At 50.7% G+C, this 19,963-nt stretch overlaps 1 long non-coding RNA gene across 9 annotated transcripts; it reads left to right on the top strand.

The window, feature by feature from the left end:
* Window position 1: 1 nt before the first annotated feature.
* Window positions 2-19,363, top strand: LOC308191484. Of its 9 annotated transcripts, none has more exons than XR_013948030.1 (6): window positions 3,959-4,664; window positions 12,979-13,231; window positions 13,933-14,477; window positions 15,474-16,459; window positions 16,834-16,897; window positions 18,262-19,363. It is a non-coding gene; the product is annotated as an uncharacterized lncRNA (long non-coding RNA). The 9 variants fall into 9 exon arrangements; XR_013948032.1 differs by having other exon boundaries at window positions 13,933-14,506; XR_013948031.1 differs by lacking the exon at window positions 16,834-16,897 and having other exon boundaries at window positions 13,933-14,506.
* Window positions 19,364-19,963: the final 600 nt, after the last annotated feature.

The raw sequence follows: 19,963 nt of genomic DNA, 5'->3' as shown, positions 1-19,963 counted from the left end.
CCGGCCATTGTCCTGCGGCCGCCGACGGGCTCTTAAGCCCGGCCGCCCCGGGGCACCGCCGGAGCGGCTCCGGCCCGGCCCTGCCCGCAGCCCGCAGCCCGCGCCCGTAAGTACCTGCCGCGGGGCGGTCGGAGGGCGCGGAGCGGAGTATCCCCCCGGACCCCGGCCGCTCCCCGAAGCGCCCCCCGAAGCGCCGCCGCCGCGGATCGGCCTCAGGACGGCGCGGCCCCGACGGTGCGGTCCCCGCTGCGGCCGGGAGGGCACGCACGGGGGAGTGCAGCTGCCGAGAGGGGCCGGATCCCCGCGCCGGGGGCCGCTCGGCGCCGTTTGTAGGGGCGGTGGTCGGGTTGGGGACTTTCTGGTTTTATTTTTTGTTGCTGTTGTTCGTTCGTTCGTTTGTTCGTTTTGCGACAACGAAATGCCCCCTCCGGGCTGCCGCAGCCTCCGAGCCGGGGCCGGGCCGCGTTCCCCCCGCTCCGGGCTGGGGCGGCGAAGCCTGCCGAGCCGTCGGGGGCCGAGCGCTGCCTGTCCCCCCCGGGCCGCTTGCGGATGGGGAGCCCGGGGCGCTGCAGGGCCCTTCCCCGCCGCCCGCAGCCGAACTTCCCCGGGCCGGGACGCGGGAGTTGCGCGCCGTCGGGCTGGCCGGGCAGGGGCTGCAGTCGGGCTCCGCTCCCTCCTCCGGGCGACGAGACGGGGCGGCCGCGCCTTGCCCAGCCCTGTGCCCGGTGTGTGGACATCTGCCCGCGGAGGGGCGGCGGGGCCCTCGGGACCGGGACCGGCCCGTTCCGCACCAGCGCGGCCCCCTCGGCGGGAGTGAGGCGCGGAGCAGGATGCGCTCCCGACCGGCCACGCTCAGGCCCCCGACGTGCGCGCAGCAGCTCCGGTACGCGGTGAGGCTGCTGCATGCCGTGGGGCTGCTCTGTGACCACTGCGCCCACTGCCCTGCCCGGGTGTCCCTGCCGTGCCCTGTGCCGGGGAATCTTCCCTTCCCTTCCCTTCCCTTCCCTTCCCTTCCCTTCCCTTCCCTTCCCTTCCCTTCCCTTCCCTTCCCTTCCCTTCCCTTCCCTTCCCTTCCCTTCCCTTCCCTTCCCTTCCCTTCCCTTCCCTTCCCTTCCCTTCCCTTCCCTTCCCTTCCCTTCCCTTCCCTTCCCTTCCCTTCCCTTCCCTTCCCTTCCCTTCCCTTCCCTTCCCTTCCCTTCCCTTCCCTTCCCTTCCCTTCCCCAAACCCCATCCTTTTCCTGACCCCTTGGGGGAGAACACGACAAGATAAAACACCCCAGAGGAGAGCTCTGTGTAACCTTCATGCCCCCCTTAAACCCTGAGGACCCTGGTGCCGCGCAGTATTAAACACATCCACAGCTCCGCATGCTTTGCTGCTCTTGCTGGTTTGACTGTCCGAAACTCGCGCTCCCCAGCCAAGTTTACCTGCAACACTTTATTCAATTCCAGTTTTTCCAGAGATTAGGCACAATTCCTGGTGCTTGCATTTTTTTTTCCTTGTGCAACTTTCTCCCCCTCCACCTCCCGCCTGCCTTGGCTTGGCTGCAGGTGGGGGTCTGGGGCTGGTGGAGGCCATGGGGCTGGGCTTGGCCGGCTGCCCGAGGGGCACCCAGGGCATGAGGGCCGGGTGTCAGCACCAGGGCTGGGCTGGGCCCCCAGCATCCCAAAACCAGGGCATTTCCAGGTGCCAGCAGAGCAGTTGCTTTGCACGTGGGCTGCTGGGCAGCCTTGTAGCTCAGCTCCTGCTCCAACAGAGTCTTCCCTGGAAGGCTGGCAGTTACACCCATGTTTTATATTTTGTTTCAGTCATTTTATCGTTTTGTTCTGCTTTGTTCCATGTGTTCTGTTTGCCTCCCGAGGCTGACTCCCTTCTGGAGCACGTCCCCTACTCTTCGGCAGTCCCGCTGCAGACAGTGGATGCTGGATTCTCCCCCCACCTGGAGGGGGTCCCCTGACCCATGGCCCCTCTGCATCAGAGCCCGAGCTCCCCAGGCAGGCAGGGGATGGCAGAGTGGAGTGGCTGGGCTGGTTTGGGGTGCCGACAGGAGCCCGTGGCGGCTGCTTCGGGGCTGAGTGGCCGGGCAGGACATGAACCTGGCGAGGGGCCGGGGCCTCGGGGTTCCATGCAGCCGATGTAACCCGTGGGGAGCTGCTGAGCCAGGCGCATGGCTGGTAGCATTGCAGGGACAGATCACAAGCAGTGTGGAAGGGGTGGGCTGGGCAAGAAGGGGCCCCACAGGCCAGAAGCGCTGCTGGGGGAAGTGGGACGGGGAGCATGGCGAGGGGATGGGGTCCCCAGGGGCTGCGGCGCCCCCAGGATGAGCGCAGCCAGCACGGTGCCATGCCTGCTCATGCCGGGAGCACCCCTGGCTCTTCACATATTAATAAATGAAGCACTTTGGCAAGGCCGGTGTGAAATACCTGGTCCCAGTTCAAATGAAACATGGAGGTGAGTTTTCCCTTTGCTGTTTTACTTTAGCAGAAACCCGGTACATGCCTTTGTTTCCTTTTGACTTCAGTGACTCTGGCTTTGCCAATGGGAAAAAATGTTTAATTTCTTTAGAATATGCTTGACCGATGCTAATGAAAATCCAATTAATAAGGCAAATGTTGTGCACAAAAATAAAAATTAAAGTCATCCTCATTTATAAAATGTATATTCTTCTACCTTAATCAGTCATTACCTAGAAGTGACATACAAAAGTGGACTGTGTCCTTCCAGAGCATGGGAAGGTCTAGTTGCAGAATTCAAGCAAAATGCTTTCAAAAGAAGATTTTTTAAAAAGATATAAAAAATGCAATAAGGGTGACTGATAGAAAAGCACCTACCAAGAAGTCAAACTATTAGGTTTTAATTTTTTTGAGTTATTTCCGTGGCTTCTTGATTACACATGTAGCCCCAAAGGTCACCGTTATTTAAAGCTGTGGGAGTGTGGGTGTCATTTCAGAAACCAGTTTGTCTTTCTGATAATAATGACATATTTTGGCCATACGGCACTCATTTCCACAGATAAGTTGTTCTTGCTATTTTAGACTGTGTCTATTACAGTAAAGATATTGACCTTGGCAAGACACAATTGACATATAGATAGAGGCTGACTTCTTTTTTTTTTTGGCATTTTTCAATAATCCAGTATAAATGCTAATTTATTTCTGTGGCAGCTCGCCTAAAAGCAATAGTTTCTTCTAAATAATCAGCGATAGTCACTCATTGCTGAGGTACAGTGTTGTGATCGCAGCTGATGGCAGTTTGCCTTGATTCTGCTCTTACCAATAATTTGCAGAGATTAAAAAGGTCTTGGAAATGGAAGCTTAAAGAATTGCTTTCTAAAGACGTTGTTAGATTGAAAAAGGAACCTGGGGTTTCCAGTGCACTCTAAAATCATTTCCACATAAACCCCAGATTTAGTAGTTTTAAGTGTCACTAAATGGCCTGTTCACGGGGAAGGGACGGTGTTTATGTGGCACGGAGAGATCTCAGCTCCCGCTGCAGACATGGCTCCTGCCGTCTGCGCCCAGCCGGGTGGCGTCTCCTCGCCAGGGATGTCGGCACCTGGACAGCAGCTGTGGGAGGCATTTTCACAGACTTTGGTGGCTTTGCTTACACAGAATAAAGTCAGCAGCAGATGTAGGTGGCAGGGGTGGTCTCCTTGCTGAACCTGGCACCTGCCCATGCTGAGGGCCCCCCGTCCCATCCGTCTTTGCTTGATGACAATTACCGTTACACAATTACCGTTTGCAATTTTTTCCCTTGTGACTGCAGATGTTGCACGTTTTGCTGCTTGGGATGAATGCTAAATGTCTCGGACACCTCAAACCTTCCTTGAGAGCTGTGTGCGCTCGATGGAGTTTCCCTTGGGACCGTCTCTCCGGCCAGCCCTCATGGCCCTTCTGGTGCTGTGCTTTGGACCGAAGTCCCCTCCTGGGAGCCCCCATCACCCTGCCCTGGGAGGTGAGTATCCTCCTGCCCACCCGTGCTGTGTGCCCTGAAGCACCACGGCTGGTACCTGTGTGGGTCTCAGCGCCCTTTGGCAGTAACCAGCTCCTGCCACTCCTGCCGGCCAGTTCATCTCTGCTCTTGGAGCGTGGCTGGGAACACCAGCTGGCCCCTCAGGCTTCCTGCCAAATCACTGCAAAAGGCACCAAAAGACTCAGCACCCCAAGGGTTGGCACTAGGTGCAGGCATTGTCTGAGATCAGCTCCTGTAAATGAGGATTACACTGATTTCAGCTGTGTCTCATTCTGTGCTCAGCAAAATCCCGTGGGCCTGGGTTAGGTGGTGCCAGTGGTCACTTCTGCTGCATATGCTTCGGTCTCACTGAAATACCACAGGACTGCTCCTCCTGCTCCCTTCTGCACACTGAGGCGCACTGACCGTGCCACCAACTCCCCATTGCATTTCTTGCCAGTTTCTCATTTCTTGCATTTCTTGCCTCAAACTGCGAAGAGGGAACTGGGGGGTGGCTGTGGGCTGGCACAGGTGCTGGCCATTACCAGCTGACCTCGTCTGCCTCCTGTGTGGGGCTGGGCAAGGCTATTAATGCCCATAGGCAGGGGGGGCTGTCCCCTGAAGGCTGTGCAGCAGGAGTAGGAGCAACAGGGCAGGCTCTAGCCCCTAGTCCTGCTGCCTCAAGAGAAGGATGCTTTCAGCTACAGAGACCCAGGTAAAGGTCCTGTGTCCCCAGATCTGCCTGGGTAAGGCTTCTGTTGAGAGAAATGGTGTGGTGATGTGAGTGAAGCCATCTCCTGTGAGCTTCTAGGTGCATCCTCTTCTCCCTCCTGTGAAGGGCCTCAAAAGTTGGCCTATGCGCGTTCAAGAGTGCATGCTGCAAACAGCTTATTTAGCAAAGGACGTTAAAAGAAATGTCCAAGAGCTGTTTTTGTGTTTCCTAGTCACTGATGCTGAAGAAGATACTCCAGCGCTGTGTTAGTGTCAGCTTGTACAGCTTGCTCTCAGACAACAGAACATAAATATTTATTTAGGGCTTTGGCCTTTGTTGCGAGGTGTCTCACGCTGTGTGTTACTCCGGGCTGGCAGCAGGCCTGTGCCCTGGCTGGGCTCCTTCGGGTGCCTCATCAGCCTCCTGGCTTATATAGCATTCTTTCATTCTGTGCTGGGTTTGTTTCATTTTTATTTAATATAGCTGAATAGCAAGGATGGCTTTCCTCATTGCTGCAGTGTGCAAGGCTCGATGATTCCTCTGTGTGGAAAAGCCAGTTAAATGTCCCAGTAAGACCTGGGCTGTGAAGTCATTGCCATGTTGCTCTATGACAGTGTTTAAAGCTTCCTCCTGATCCCTGCTGCTTGTAGTTAATTGCCCTGGCTGGGGAAGAGGAGCCAACCTGCATTGGAGGTGTCTGTCTGTCCACACCCTCCCTGGCGCTCAGGACTTCACACCAGCAGAGGAAGCGTGAAGCATCCCTGTGCTGCCGGGTAGTGTGGTGGGGTGAAAGTTAGCTTCCCCTGTCCTGGACCAGGCAGAGGAGCCCTTTCTGCTGATGCAAAGGCCACTTAAACCCATGCAGCTTCTTCCCCCTGCCAAAGAAGGCTCAGTGCTTCCCACAAGCGCAAGTGGTGTGCTAATGTAACGCTTAATTTTTGTCCCCTGGCACCCATCTCCTCCTGTGCCTGGATCAGGAGGGAGCTGAGATGTCTCCTCTGTCAGATCTGGAATCTCTGCTGGTCTGAGAAATGTCAGCCTCTGTTTGTCATACTGATTGCCGTAGCTGCTGGGCTCTCATCCATGGGAGGTCTCTATGGTGGGGCTGGAGATCCCTGCCTGGGCCTCCCTGCCCTGGGCACTGCTGACTCTGTGGGGGCCAGGGGACATCCTGCACAGGCTTTTCCCCCTTGCTGCATGCTCTGAGCTGGATGTTAGAATGGCAGGTAGCAGTGTCTGGGCTCCTTGGTGTGTTGAGTCTCTTCTGTTTGTGTTTTTTTTTCAATTTGTGAATCTTGTATTGCCACTGGCTCTGTGCTTTACAACATGGAGTGAAGCATGGCATTTCTGTGCGAGTCATGCAAATAAATGTTCTGATCCTAGCAATGAGCAACGATAAACCCCAGCTAGAGAGAAAGGGCCCAGATGTCCTTCTGTGAAGGCCCTGAAAAAATTGGTCTGTAGGCACATTCAGGAGTCCATGCTGCAAATAGGTTACTTAGCAAAGCACCTAAGGTGTTTTATATTAACAGGGAGAGTCAAAGGGTGCCAATACCTAGCCTGAGCAGTAGGTAGAGAAGAAGTTGGACAATCTGCAGATACGTAGTTGGCTATAGATGAAACTGCAGATAGGACATGTGATGCTAAATGCCTTTCTTTGGATAGGGGGGAAAAAAATCAGGAAAAAACCTCCATGCTCATTTGACATCTCCTGATTTCTTTTGTTGGCATCCTTATGTCAGCCTGTGGTCAAGGTGACTCTTTGGGTTAGATTTAGATGCAGTGTGAGGGAATCATAAAGTAGAGAGACTTCCTGAAGGATCCTCTCCATTGCCTTTGAAGTCAGAATAATATTCCCTGCACAATTAGAAGTAACCATAGTTACTCAGATCCCTTGCTCCTGGAGGCTGAGCGGAGCAAGGTGGCAGCCAGAGGGGGAGAAGGCACAGTGCAGTGGAAGGGGTGAGCCCAGGCAAGAGCGTGTGAGAACAAGCGCTTGTGTGGGGCTGGGGGCTGGAGCTGTTCTGGGGGACAGGCAACAGCACGGGGCTGCGGGCAGGGAGGTGCTGGGTCGGGGGGGTTAGCATGGGGGCCCTTTGGTGCCGGAGCCACTCTGTGTGTGGGTTGCCGGTGACCCCGCAGCTGCAAGGCTGGGATGCGCAGGACAGCAGGACAAGTATCCTCAGGGGATCAGAAGGGGGTAAAGGAGCTGCTGGGCAGAAGGATATTTTTCTAAGGAAATGACACCTGAGCTTTTTATTTTAAGTAAATTAAAGAATGTACATGCTGAGGGAAGCTGTTGTTTGTGATCTGACTCTCAGTACTGGCTATCAGAAGTCCCTGGGCCATGCTTGAAATTAACTCACTGAGCTTGGGTCCGAATGCTGCCAGAGGGACTGAGCAGAGCTGGGCTGGTGGTGGGCTGTGGGGTGGGCTTGGGTCTGTGGGGGGAGGTCAGGTGGCCCTTGGGGTCACTAACCTCTGTCTGCCTCGTGTCACATTGTGCTGCTGTTCCCCAGAGTTTACCTGTTTGCATACAGTGTTTTATAGGTGTGACTGAAGAAAGCATGTGTCTTGCAGCCATCTATAGCTATCATTCGCCATGAGAGGATCCACCAGCTTGGAGCAATTTCTCTCAGTCAAGACAGTTTGTGTGATGTGAGTGGGGTTTTTCAGGCTTTGTGAAGGATGGTGAATGCCGTGAGGGGTCAGTGGAGTCATGCTCCTAACCAGGAGGTGGTGTTGGAGAGGGCACTAGCTACGTCATTGCCAGAGCTCTCCCGTGCACTCAACCCCAAGGTGCTCTAATGGCTCTGTCTTGTTAGGTGCATCTCTGTGTTGTTAGGCATGTCTCCAGCTTCAGCCAGCACCTTCTGCCTGGGGCTGGATGAGACCATGCAGGCGCTCTTTACATCTGGTCTGTATGCTCCCTGAAATTGTGGGCTGGCCTCTTTCAACACCTGTGAGAGTTTATGGCACAACCTGGCACAGAGGAGGCCTGAGCTGGGAGGATTTGGTTAAATAAGTTTCATGGATGAAATGCACTTGGAGGGGACTTGGAGCAAGTGGTGGCAAAAAGGGTTCTGAGGAGGCATCACCAGATTCCTCCCTGGAAATTCCCATCGCTGCAGCCACTGTTGTCTTTTGCCTAGATAGCAAGCACTTCTCTAGGGGATTTACCTTTGGGTTTTGGAAGGCTGTAGGGGTGAGTGCCCTGCTGATGCCTCTGGGGTAGGCTGCTGCACATCGAGGGGTTGCGTTTGCAGCCTGAGCCTGGCAGGGTGCTGTCCCCTAGTGATTCCTGGGCACAAAGGAGCCCTTATGTCACTGTTCCCTCCTGTGGGAGGCAGCACTGTGGGGGAGAAGCCTCTGTAAAGGGTGCCTCTTTGGAGTGCTGACACAGGCCACTAAGATGGGCAGGTGAGTGGAAGCAGAGGAGGGGTGGGAGGGAAAAGTTTGGTATTTGAGCAAAGCACATGGGCAGATGTTTAAGAGGTGCTGGCCTCTTCCAGATTGCATTAATGAAGGATTTCATTAGGCTGGAGAAAAAAGGTAACAGAGCTTGAGGACCTTCTCTTCTCTGCTGTTTTCTCATCACCAAGGCTATGCTATTTTCATACCCTGGGTTACTGCTCTGACTCCTTTTACTCCCTCTGTGCTGTGTGCTCTGCAGGCTCTGCCCCCCTGTGTCATGGGTGCCCCCGTGGTGCCTATCCCCCTGCAGCTGCCTTCTGCAAAGTGATGGTGGCACTAAAAAAAAAAATGAAAAAGAAGCCTTGCCTTCTGTAATGAGCAAAGCAGAACAAATTGCACCAGTGGTGCTGCTGTGGAGAAGCTTGGGAGGGCGGTGGCTGGTGTAACTGCCCTGTTTGTTCACTTTTTTTGCCCCAAGGAATGCCTGCGGGCCAAGGTGGAAGAGGGGGGAGCTGAGAGGAGCTGTGTGTGCTTGTGCACAGTGTGTGGAAGGAGCCCCGTACCCCAGCATGGAGATGTGTAAGCTCACCCCGTTTGCTCCTTCTGCGTGAGCCCACTCTGCTCCAGAGCCCTAGGGCCTTATGCAGGTGCTTTGAGTCTGTTCCCTTTGAGGGGCTGGGTGTGTGGGGATCAGGCTGGGTGTAGGATCCTCCCACTGCTCCGGTCCCGGGTGGCAGCGCCCTTGTGGGGCCCTTCTCCAGCGGGCAGTGGGGGCAGGCAGGAGCTGGGGGTGCTGGCACTGGGCTGAGCCCGTGGCCGCCGTGTGCGGACAGCGGCATCCCTGCTGCATCCAGGGTGGCTCGCCCAATGAGCACGCTGGTGTGGAGGTCCTGTTGCTTGAATATTTATATCACCTTTGCTGTGTTCATTCTAGCATTAAACTGCTAATTAATTATGACATTTGTACTACTTCATTTTTCGCTGTGAATCTGCAGAACCTCACAGGCAGTTAATTAGCTCTCTCTATGCAAAGGATACTAAGAAAAAATAATTGCTTGAGGAATCATCATCATGTTCTCTCAGAAAGGTCTTACCTATGAGCTGGCTTAAAGCTTGCTGGATTTGCACTTTGAAAGATGCCTCTGTCAAAGGCCAATCCTTTGGAAGAGAGATTTGAAGGAAAAGGTTATCTGGGAGATGTGGCTCAGAGGGTGTTATTTAGTGCTTGTAAGTCCAAGGGAAATCAATTATCTAAACAACCCCCATTCTGGAATGGATTTCTTTATTCTTTTTAAAATGTCCTCATCTTTGTCTCCATATTGACAAGTACAGTCAACATGCCCAAGCTGGCGGGAGGCAACCTGTCCTCCTCAGGGCTTCTCACTGCTGTTGTGCAGGGAGGGTGAGGATCTTCACCCGGGATGTTTTTTTATTTTAAAAACAGAATTAAAAAAAAAAGTATCTGTGGGGCTTGGTGCTTTTGAACAGCTCCGGGCTTCATCCTTGTCTTCTCCTCCAAATACTCATATGCATGTACCTGCCTTGTGTACCAAGTGCCTTGCTATGTGCTGGGGGTGTTTGCGTGGGATTAGTAGCACCTGGGGGCCCTGGGCAGGAGCCCTGGTGGCTCCCATCCCTGCTCTGGTGCAGCTTCCCTATGGCCTGGCCAGCCTCACTCTTCATCCACGCTTTCTGGCTTCTGTAAGGAGGACAGGTCAGGCCACTGCCAGCTCCTTGGGGTAGCATGTGGAGCTTTGGGTTCTGTTGCCAAAGATAACCAGGGAAATGGAGTAATGGAGGTGGTATACATGCCTATGGGGATAAAGAGGCATTTTCTTAAACAGACTGAAACCTGCAGTGGGTGTGCTTGCCCTCAATGCTTCCTTTGAGAAACTTGTTTTATTAGCAGATAGTTACATGTTGAGGTTACAGAAGGAGCATTACAGTAATGGAGTTGACATCTATATAATGGAGTTGACATTTTATTGAAAAAGGAAAAAGAAAAAACCTTAACAGGGTTCCCCTCCCTCCCCCTTCCTTTATTTCCTTATTTTGCTGTCATCAATTGCAATAAGGCGCACAAACTTTGAACAGCCGTTGACGCTGGCAATTTAATAAAATTTCATACAACAGTAGGTGCTTCAGGAATGTTAGCAGGACTAATCAGTCTGTGGTAAACTTGAACTTTGCTGAGAAATCAAGGCAATAGCTTGTTCAATAGCAAATCATAACAATTTGAATCAATTCTTGGCAGCACACTCATGTTATTAACTATTACGCACAGTCTTGGCTTCCAGTTTGTGTTAGATGCTTTTAGCAAGAAGTTCAGAACAGGGATCCTGGAGGACAGCTACGCATTTCTAAATGAATAAATAAATGTGCTTTGCTCTGTTGTGGCCTCTGGTTGTACTTTACGTCGTTTTGAGTTGAATTGGTCTGAGGTGTAAAGAAAATTCTTCGCGTGGCAGATTGATTAGGGAAGGTTTAGAATAAGAAGGACAAACAAACTGATGTGGGCTTACAAAAATGAAACAAGGCACCAAAGCAAGGTGCCAACTGGACTGCAAAGAAGATTAGTAAAGGGAAGACAAAAGCATCTTCAGGCTTTGAGCCCCTGAAAAATGTCAATGAAGCATTGCTCAGACTTCCATCTCCAAGGGTTATGGATTGGGATTCTCACACTAGCTCGTGGCAGATGAGTACGTGGCTGCCACTAAGCATCTGTAAAGCATGCCACCTCGTTGTGGGAGGGCAGCCCTTCGGGCCCCATCTCTCTGTGTTGGGTGACCAAGAAATGGAAACTGCCTGCAGTTCTGCTGCTTGTGCTGGGGCTTACTCTCCCTCCCTGCTGAGACACCCTTGTCCCCTCCCTGGGGAGGCTGCCCTCATCTCACACGAGCGCTTGGGCTGGCTGCCATGTCAGTGCAGTGGGGCTGCACCAGCCAGGGGGATCCTGGCTTGGGGATGCTGCAGGAGCAAAAGAAGTAGAAGTGGAGCCAAGTGTTGCTACTCGGAGTGCTCTTATCCAGTATTGCTAGCTGTCATTAATATAGTGTTTTCCCAAGTCCCCAGCTGCTGGGTTCCTCAGATGAACCTCAGTGCTTTTTTATTTCCCCTTCTTGGAAGAGTTGCAGACCTTACTGTCCATCTGGCGCAAATGGAAGTGGTGGCAATAAAAATATAGTAATTTAGGAAGTTCTGTGGTTTTCCTCAGTGTGTTTACAAAGGCTGTGATTGCATCCTCCCTGTCTTTCCTTGTTCTGGCTGTGGCAAAAGAAAGCGTTTAAGGAAAACAAAAGCTCTCTGCTCCTGAAATACTTTTCAGAAGTAATATTTTTTTAATTAATGAAAGTTCCAAGTCCCTTGTTGGCTTCTGTTCTTCTCTCTGTCCTACAATTTAAATAACACATCTTTCTTCTTTGGATAACTTGGGTTACTACAGCCCATTGACATTTGTATTTCTAATGTAATAATCAAATGATAAAATACAGAGATTACACTTGGATCAACACATTCAGTTTTTAAACCGTGAAAGTAATTATCTTTTCTCATGTACAACGAGATGAAAATATTTTCATATTAACCATTAGTGGCTGTGTTGTTTGAACGTCGGCTGGTGGCACCACTGCGGTGCCCTGTGGCTTCCGTCAACTTGGAGCCCGAGGTTGGCCCTGGTGGGGAGCTTTGGGGGAGCTGCCTGTGCCCCTGGGCTTGACTGCTCCAGCCTCCTGCGCTAGGACAGATCCTGCACTGCAGGAAGGCGCCTGGTAGCAGAGGCAGGGATTTCCTGGCTGAGCTGGGCCTGCTGTGTGTCTGTTTCTGTGCTGTGGCACACAAGAGGCACAGCTCTCAGCAGCAGGTGAGAATTGGCTTGAGCGTCACAGTGTTCCTGGAATGAGGAGACCCTTCAAGGTTCCGTGGCTGAGCGTGCAGCTGAGGTCTGGTTAGCTCCATCCCTGACTCTTAATTTAGGAAAACTTTCCAGAGATGTGTGGTTGAACTGAGCCCTGAGACACCCTGGGCTTCCTGGAGCAAGGCTTGATCTCAACCATGTTGTGGTGTTTTTGGTTTTTTTTTTAACCCACTATAAATTCAAAACCACACTGCACAGAAGCTGTAAAACTTTAAGAGCTTCTTGCAAATTCCCATAAAATGGGGAGTGAAGGTAATCCGATGGTGAGGCTGGAACTGTTCCCAGCTGCACGACGCTGCTCAAAGGAGCAGTGCATCCTGCACCGCTGCCAGCCTGAGCCTGGCGATGCGATGTCATGATGCGATGTCATGGTCTGGCCCAGGGCTGTGAGCAGCCCTTGTGATTCCCTGCGTTTTTGGTGTTTTGGCTCCTCATCTGAACTGGTATAAAATCTGTTGGTCCTCGCTGGCCTCTTGGGTGGGCAAATATTCATTTAGCATTCACTGTGGGTGCCAGTGCCAAGCAGCTGAGCTTCAAACCAGGCTTTAGGTTCTGGCTTTTTGACCAGTTCACCCCATCATGTGCCCCTGAGCATTTCTGTGTGCTGGCAGCTTGAAAGCGATGTGCTGCTACTCAGTGTGCTGTGGTTGAAATAGGTGTGTGTGCCAGCTTTGGTGATGGATAAATGGCCTGAACAGTTCCTGTGCCAAAAAGGTCCAGTTACATGTGAATCACTGTGGGCAGATGAGGAGCCCTTTCTCCCTGTCTTGGTTTCAAGGCGACTGCTCAAATGCCCGGAGGTAAGGATCAGGGCTGATTGATAATGTGTTTGCCCGAGTCTAAGTATTTCTAAACTGTGCTGAGATATTCTCTGTTCTTAAACTCTGGTGTGTTTCAGACAATGTATTTTTATCTCACAGCTGTGAAAACAACATTAAAAATCTTGTAACAGTTTCAACCTCTGATGGCAATCTACACTTGATGTTACAGTGGTACAGCACCCAATAGAAGTTTGCAGATGTGACAGTGATCAGTGGAGACCTGGTGCAAGGTTTCTAGAAAGGACTTCAAACACCATGTTTAATTTCCTAGTGCTGTAAAGCTGGAAATTCAAACTTCCATCAGCACGTACGCATGGTCTCATAAGGGGCAGAGATGAAGCCGTGTGTCCTCGCTAGCACCCATGGATGCATGGCAGTGATTATGTCCCATGATGCTGGAGCGATATTGGGGCAACCCAGCGGTGAGTGGTACATCGTGGTAAATATACTAGCATCTAATTCCTGGTTTAAAATCACAGCTAAATTCCTTTGGTGTCCTGGCAAACCTGGCCTGGGGAGGGGAAGGAGCACTTCCACCTGATGGTGAGGGCACGGGTGCTGGGTGGTTGTGGCTGGGCCCCCTGGAGGGCCGGGGGCTGGTGGCAGAGGCAGGTGCCAGAAGGAGTGTGCCCAGCTTGCCTTGTGAGTCCCTTCCAAGGCAGGAGGATGCTTCAGAAAGCATTCGATGTGGGGAAATTTTGCAAGTTGATAAAGAAGTCGATAACAGTGTGTTTCTGAAGTGGAACTTAAACTAACTGCTGAAAATACTTTGAAAAGCACTGACCACAATTAAGCACTTAATCAGGAGAGCTGCAATTTTCTGAGGCTCAAAGTACAAAAATCATGAAGTAGAGATCCAGAGATATGAAGGAAAATGTCTCTTTGGCAATTAAGATCCATCCTGCTCAAAGGCTGAAAATGGTATCATTGAATTACTTTTGTTGTACAGTTGATACACTGAATTATCTAAAATGTAAACCATTGTGCCTAAAATGCCACTCAATAAGTAAAACAGCTTCTCCTGCTCAGCTGTTACTCGCTCTGTGGATTGGGTTCTGATGGTATCTTATTTCCCTTCTTTAAAAGAGGGTTTTTAATTGACTTCCTCTTCCCTCCCCCATAGCACGGCGCTGGCTGGAAGGAGTGGTGTGGAGCATCAAGGAGAGGTTTTTCAGCCCTCAGACCTGCCCAGGTCACCCTAGTTCTTGCAGTGAAGCATGGGCTGGCAGGTGTGCTGACACATCCCAAAGGGACACCATGCCGAGCTGGGTGCTGGCCGCCCCGAGAAGCAGCAGACGGTTAACAGGAGGCACGATTGCCCCGCTTGTTTCTCCTTTCCAGTGGAGCTGCAGTGACTGAATCGTCGCACATCCAGCTCTGTTGTGTGAATGTCTCTGCTCTTGTCCTTCCTAACCCCGACTTGTTGATCGCAGATCGTCAGTAAGTACCACTGGAAGTGCTTCATGCTGAAACTGTTGCTGTTTCCACTTATTTTACACTTGATTATAGATGATGTAGAGTTTTGTTGATTTTTTTTTTACATCTGTGACTTGTCAGAACTCCTTGTCACATCTCCGAGTGCCAATAAACATGAAGTCTGCATCCATCAGTCACTTCTTGTAGCTTGTCTTCCCTTGAGAGCCTGATTCAGGGTCCGCTGAAGTCAACGTGAGTCTTCCCATTGATTCCAGTGGGTGGTAAGTCAAGCTCTTCTCCAGACTGAGATGGCAGGCGCTGTCTTTGAATTGGTTTGGAGTGTTGCACACCTAGTGTGGTGGGACCCTGATTCATCGTGGGGCAGCCAAGAGCTATTGCAACGGTGAAGTCATCCTAAATAAATACAGATGAAATCACAAGACAGCTTTTTTTTTCATGGTGGTGAAGAAGACACAGAAAATGCCTCTGAGAGGCACCAGACTGTATGCGCTCCTGTGTGTTTTTATTCAGGCAGTTTAGGAAGTGGGACAAGGAGTATGGAGCATGGGGAAGATGCTCGGATAGCATGCATTTGGTAAAGACAGTAAAAGCTGATAGAGGTGCAGGCAAACTAAGTTCTATGCATCTCTGGTTGCTCCACTCTGGTGTTTGTTTCCAAAGCTTCATAGTGCAGTACAGTGTCACATTAACATAGCCTACAGAGGAGTTAAGGATGGCTTTTATCCTCTGCTCACTAATGTGCTGCAGCCAGATGGAATAGTATAAATCTCTTCTTACACACAACAAAGCCAAAACAAATATTATGCAATGATTAAGTGGCAACCCAAACAGAAGCAGGCATCCTGTGGGCTGAAACAGGAAATCTTGGGTTACAAACCTCAAAATATGTTAATTTAATTTGATTATATATTTGATGACTATCTTAAGTGGTCCATGAATAATTGATGAAAATTAGAAAAGCTGTTGTTTGCCTTTAAAATCAGCCTGTGGAAGGTAGGTAGGAACTGAATGTTTAGGAACATAATTACTGTTTGCATGGGTCGTGTGAGAGGTCCCCCTGCAGCCTACGACTGTCCCTGGCAGTGACAGTAGCAGGAGTAGTGCATGTGGTATTTCCCCAAGTGTGGCTCCATTAGTGCCGTATCACAAATTAAGTAAGGATGCTTGCACTTGGTCTGTCCAAGCTGCGTGAGGAATCATTTCACGCTCATGAGGATGTCTCTGCAGATTGGGTGCCTCCACTTTGGAAGGCAGCACGGTGTGCTGATCTGCAGCTCCATCCCACCATGTGTGCTGTGTGCAGCCTGGCTGAGGGGCATGGCGGCTTCCCACAGCGCTCCATGGCTGGAAGCCACCAAGAGCCATGTCACTGGCTGGCAGCAGCCCCCAAAGCTGCTCTTGAAGGTGAACACAAGTGCCTGCTGTGCTCTGCCCTTGCTCTGGAGGAGGAAGAATGAAGCTTTGCCCTCATCTGTGGCTGAGATGCGACAGGAGCCTCCTGAAATTCAGGCGGGTGCCGCTTTCCTCAATTACGTGAGGTACCCATGGTCTGAACAGGGGGGTGACAACGGGGCCAAGCTTCTCCTGCTCTGCCCTCACCAAGTGTGCCAAGATGTTGGACAAAGAGCAAGTCTGGGCTGCTGTGCCTGCTGATGGGAGGGCAAGAGGGCAGGGCAAGTCCCATGGAAAGTGTGGGGCTGTGATGGGGTCAGGTGCCAGCGTTTCAGCTGGGGAACTGAGGACAGCACAGCATGCTTGTCCTGCAGTAAAACCACGCAGCTTGGCCTGGGGCACACAGCAGCTGATGGCTGTGCACACTTGCTTACTGAGGAGGGGTCTGAAATGGAAGGGGTGAGCTGACAGTGACTACTTGCTGTCATCAGGGTCAAAGCCAAGATAAAGGGAGAACAAGGAAGATGGGCGAAAAGTCATTTTTAAAATAAAATAAAAATAAACTTTTATTTGACTGGGCCTTTGAAGAAGCACAGTGACCTGAGGCACAGAACGCATTATTTACCTCAGGAAGCGATCATGAATTATACAGAAAGTTGTCCAGGAGCCCCTCTGGAGCTGTGACCTGTGGTGATTTGTGAACAGAGAGCGCGCTCGTGGTGGGTTGCTCTCAGCTGCAGTCAGTGTCACACCCCACGGGCTCTAATGGAGAGATGCTGGCTTCCAACAGCTGAAGATCTGACCTTAGGAGTAACTGAGAGGTAAAAGCAAGCAGATAGAGAACAAAAGCCTATCTTTAGCATACTTTAAAGTTCTTAACCTAGATACAAAGCATGGCTATAAATGAAAAGACAGCCCTAGAATTTTAGCTTAAACCAAACAAAATTGACTGGTTATGGAAAAAGTCTTGTTTACTGCTGAGCTTCAGTTTTACATTCTCAAATGTAAAGGGGATAAAATTTAAGTGATTACTTCTAGCTTCCCATTTAAATACTCACATAATAATTTTAGCCAAATGGAAAGTCTAGACCAATTCAGGTTTTTGTTTTTGTTTTTATGACAGTGTTAAAAAACTGATGGTATGTTAGGCCAGATGGCTTAGAACATGCAATTGAGCTGATTTATTCCTTCACAGATGCTGGGGTGCCTAGAAAAATCCCAGTTCCTTCTGCGTGTGCTGCTTATTTTAGCTTGACTATGTGAGTTTTCTGAAGGCAGAAGCCTTCTTTAATGAAGTTATTAGGCATCTTCAGATTTCAGAGGGTTTGGGGTCAGCAGGAGGTGGACCCATAGCTGTCTGGATGGAGTGTGATGTTCAGGTGCTTATTTCCCAGAGGTGGCACGCCATGGCCACAGTAACTTCCTTCCCTAGCCCCTCCTGCAAAGCTGTGCTCACTGTGAGGACAGTAAGGTCATGATTACCAGCTGGCAGTCACTTATCTGTCCCATAGTGGGTTTGGACAGACCATGTGCTGACCAGGTTGCCATCGCATGGCTCCAAGGCTGCAGCTGAATCATCATGTTGTGCCATGAGGCAGGCTGCAAATACAAAAGTGCGCGATTCAACAAGAATTGAAAAAGGGCGGTGAATCCAAAGTGTCCTGGACTGTAAAAGGGCAAAATTGCTGTCAATGTTACAGCTCCTCTGTCATTTTAGGCAAATTCTGTGATCCATTCAGTAATGTCTCCCCACCAAGTTGCTGTCCCCAGGTCTTTGACACCTCTCTCTTTCCCACGTGGTTGCTTTACTGGTGCATTACCCCACACAAAATGCACTGTGGCAGCCTGCTGGTGCAGAATGGGTGGCGACAGCTTCTTCTCTCCTCTTTCCATCTTCTTAATCAGCTTGGATGTTCTTTGTTGAGCCTGTGTTGAGTTTTATTTCTGCCTCTTTCTGAAATGCTTACCTTAAAAGAGCCAAAATACAAAAAGGCAGGCAAGTTTCAGTTGTGCTTTTGCCCATAACATGGAGTTTTAAGTGGCCTCACTTGACAAGGTCAAATCAAGCAGTCTTCTGAAAAATGCAGCATACAGCTGCTATTGAAAGTCACTGCTTGTGATTACACTGAATTTTCTTTTGTAGTGGATTTTTGCCTGGCTGTCACCTAACTCTAAATGGGACCATCAAAGGCAAGCCTAGTCATGGCTTGTGGGATGCTTTTTGAAGTAATGGGCAAGTTTTTCTTTTGACCCTTAAAGCCTTTGTCTTTGGAAATCATTGGTAAGAGTTCCCTTCCCCTCCTCACCTATCGCCTTGCCTGGGCAGGAAGGTGATGGGGCTGACACAGTGCCACAGCCCCTCTCCAGGTGGGAGGAAGCTGTGGGAGTTCCCAAAACCTTTGGATACGTGTGATGCAAGCTGAGGTCTGTGTGTGTCTTGGCAAAGGTAATGCTTCATCTTGCATTTAGGACAAAATACGGCCAGGTTAGAGGTCATTCATAGTGTGCAAATAGGTCTTCTAGGGTCGCTCCATGGCTGGTCCATACCCAACTCAGTCTAAGGCACCACAGTATGCTTTGACTTAGGTTCTCACAGCCGTTGCTTTATTTTTTTTTCCTGCAGAGGACTCTTTCCTGCAAGATGTGGGCAGCGCATACTGAAGGCCGTGGGGAGAGGAAGCTCTGCTGCATGCTGTTTGCAACCTGCACGCCCCCATCAGCCCCAGTGGGCGTTCCTGTCAGCGGTGTGACCAAAGGATAGGGACACCACGCCTGCCCTGAGCTCAGAGGTGGCATGGAAATGGTGCTCCTACAGCTGGGGCAGAGCAAGGCCTCTGCTGGTTGCCTGGTTCTGTAGAGCTGCATGTTCCAGGAGTAATCACCACTTATTTTACTGGTGTGTATGTGACCTTAGATGCTAAAAGGGTCCTGAGCCTTTAAGCCCCCCAAATCTCCCCCATTTTATGTACTTCCTGAGGTCAGAGGGAGTGCTTGAATTCTTTGTGGTTTTGTCTCTCAGAGTTTAACTGGTATACTGCTGGTTTGTGTTCTTGGCACTAAAAAACAAGAGCCATCAGAATACACATACGCTGTTCTAAGGTATTCTTTCCTTAAACAGTTGAAATAGTTCAGCCTGTTTGACCAGACCATGCTGTGATAACATGGTTTTACACAATTTATTCTGAGAAGCTTTGCTTGCAGTTTTCCTGATGGATAACTTTCTCCCTGAAATGGTACTAAACCCTATGAAATACAGCAGATCTCTATGTAGAATTGAGGGACTCTGATGTTTGCTTAAGTCAATCTGCAGCAATTCAAGGCAGGTTCATCTGAGCTCTCTGATTTGTACATTGCATTTTGAATGTTTTCTATCGGTAGCATTGATAAGGTTCCTAGCAGTTAAACCCCCAATGTGTAAGTGGAATTAGGGGCCATTGTATGCATCCCAGTTACCTCTGACTGTTCAAACCTTGTTTGTGTAAAACAATAAAACACCTAAACATTAAAAGGAGATGTGATTCATGTTTTAGATGACTTTTGCCTGCTGTGTAAAACTTTTAGAAATAATTTGTCAGATTTGCATGCCAACACATACCTGTGGCAGGGGCACGGAAGAGCACACTGATGCTCTCAGACCCTCCTTGTTATCTGTGGGAAAGGCTTTATATTTTGTGACCAGCCAAGCTTGCAGAGTGCTGTGGACTGTGCGGTCGGCCTGGGGTGCTTGCAGGAGGGAAGGATTGAGCACCCAGCTGACTGGCATTGGTCTCCTGTCCTTGTTTCACAGCCCAATGCCTGTCCCTCGCATGGGAGCAGCATGGCCTCTGGGAAACTGCCTGTTGATCGAGTGTTTTGGGGGCAGCTGGTGTGGCTGGCACAAGCAGCCCCTGGGCCCTGGGGTGCCCCTGCAGGCAGCAGGTGAGGCTGAGGCAGCCAGGAGAAGCAGGACAGCGGGTGCAGGAGTGCTGGCTGTGGGCCTGCCAAAACCCAGCATGGGGCCAGGTGGGGAGGGACAGCAGGTGGGTGCCTTTGATGGGTGGCTGGACACTGGTGCCTCCAGCCACCAGGTGCTGCTCCGTGTGCTTCTGTGTTCCACATGCGGGGGGAGAAAAGCCAGAACTGTGTGTTCTTTATTCATAAAGTGTCATTAGTCACCATGTTTTGGTTCTGCAAGAAATGGCAGCTGTCTATGGAATGGGTGAGAGTATGGGGGGTTCATGTGTGGACGTTCAATTTCCAAGAAAGATCTGTGTTTTAAAGGGAATGTCAAATCCTGGGGCTTGGTTGGCTTACTGGCTGGTGAATCTGACGAACTAAAGCCTTGC

This window comes from Anser brachyrhynchus (assembly GCF_964034855.1).
Source record: "Anser brachyrhynchus genome assembly, chromosome: 3".
Taxonomy (NCBI): domain Eukaryota; kingdom Metazoa; phylum Chordata; class Aves; order Anseriformes; family Anatidae; genus Anser; species Anser brachyrhynchus.
This window is presented reverse-complemented; position numbering and strand designations above follow the sequence as displayed.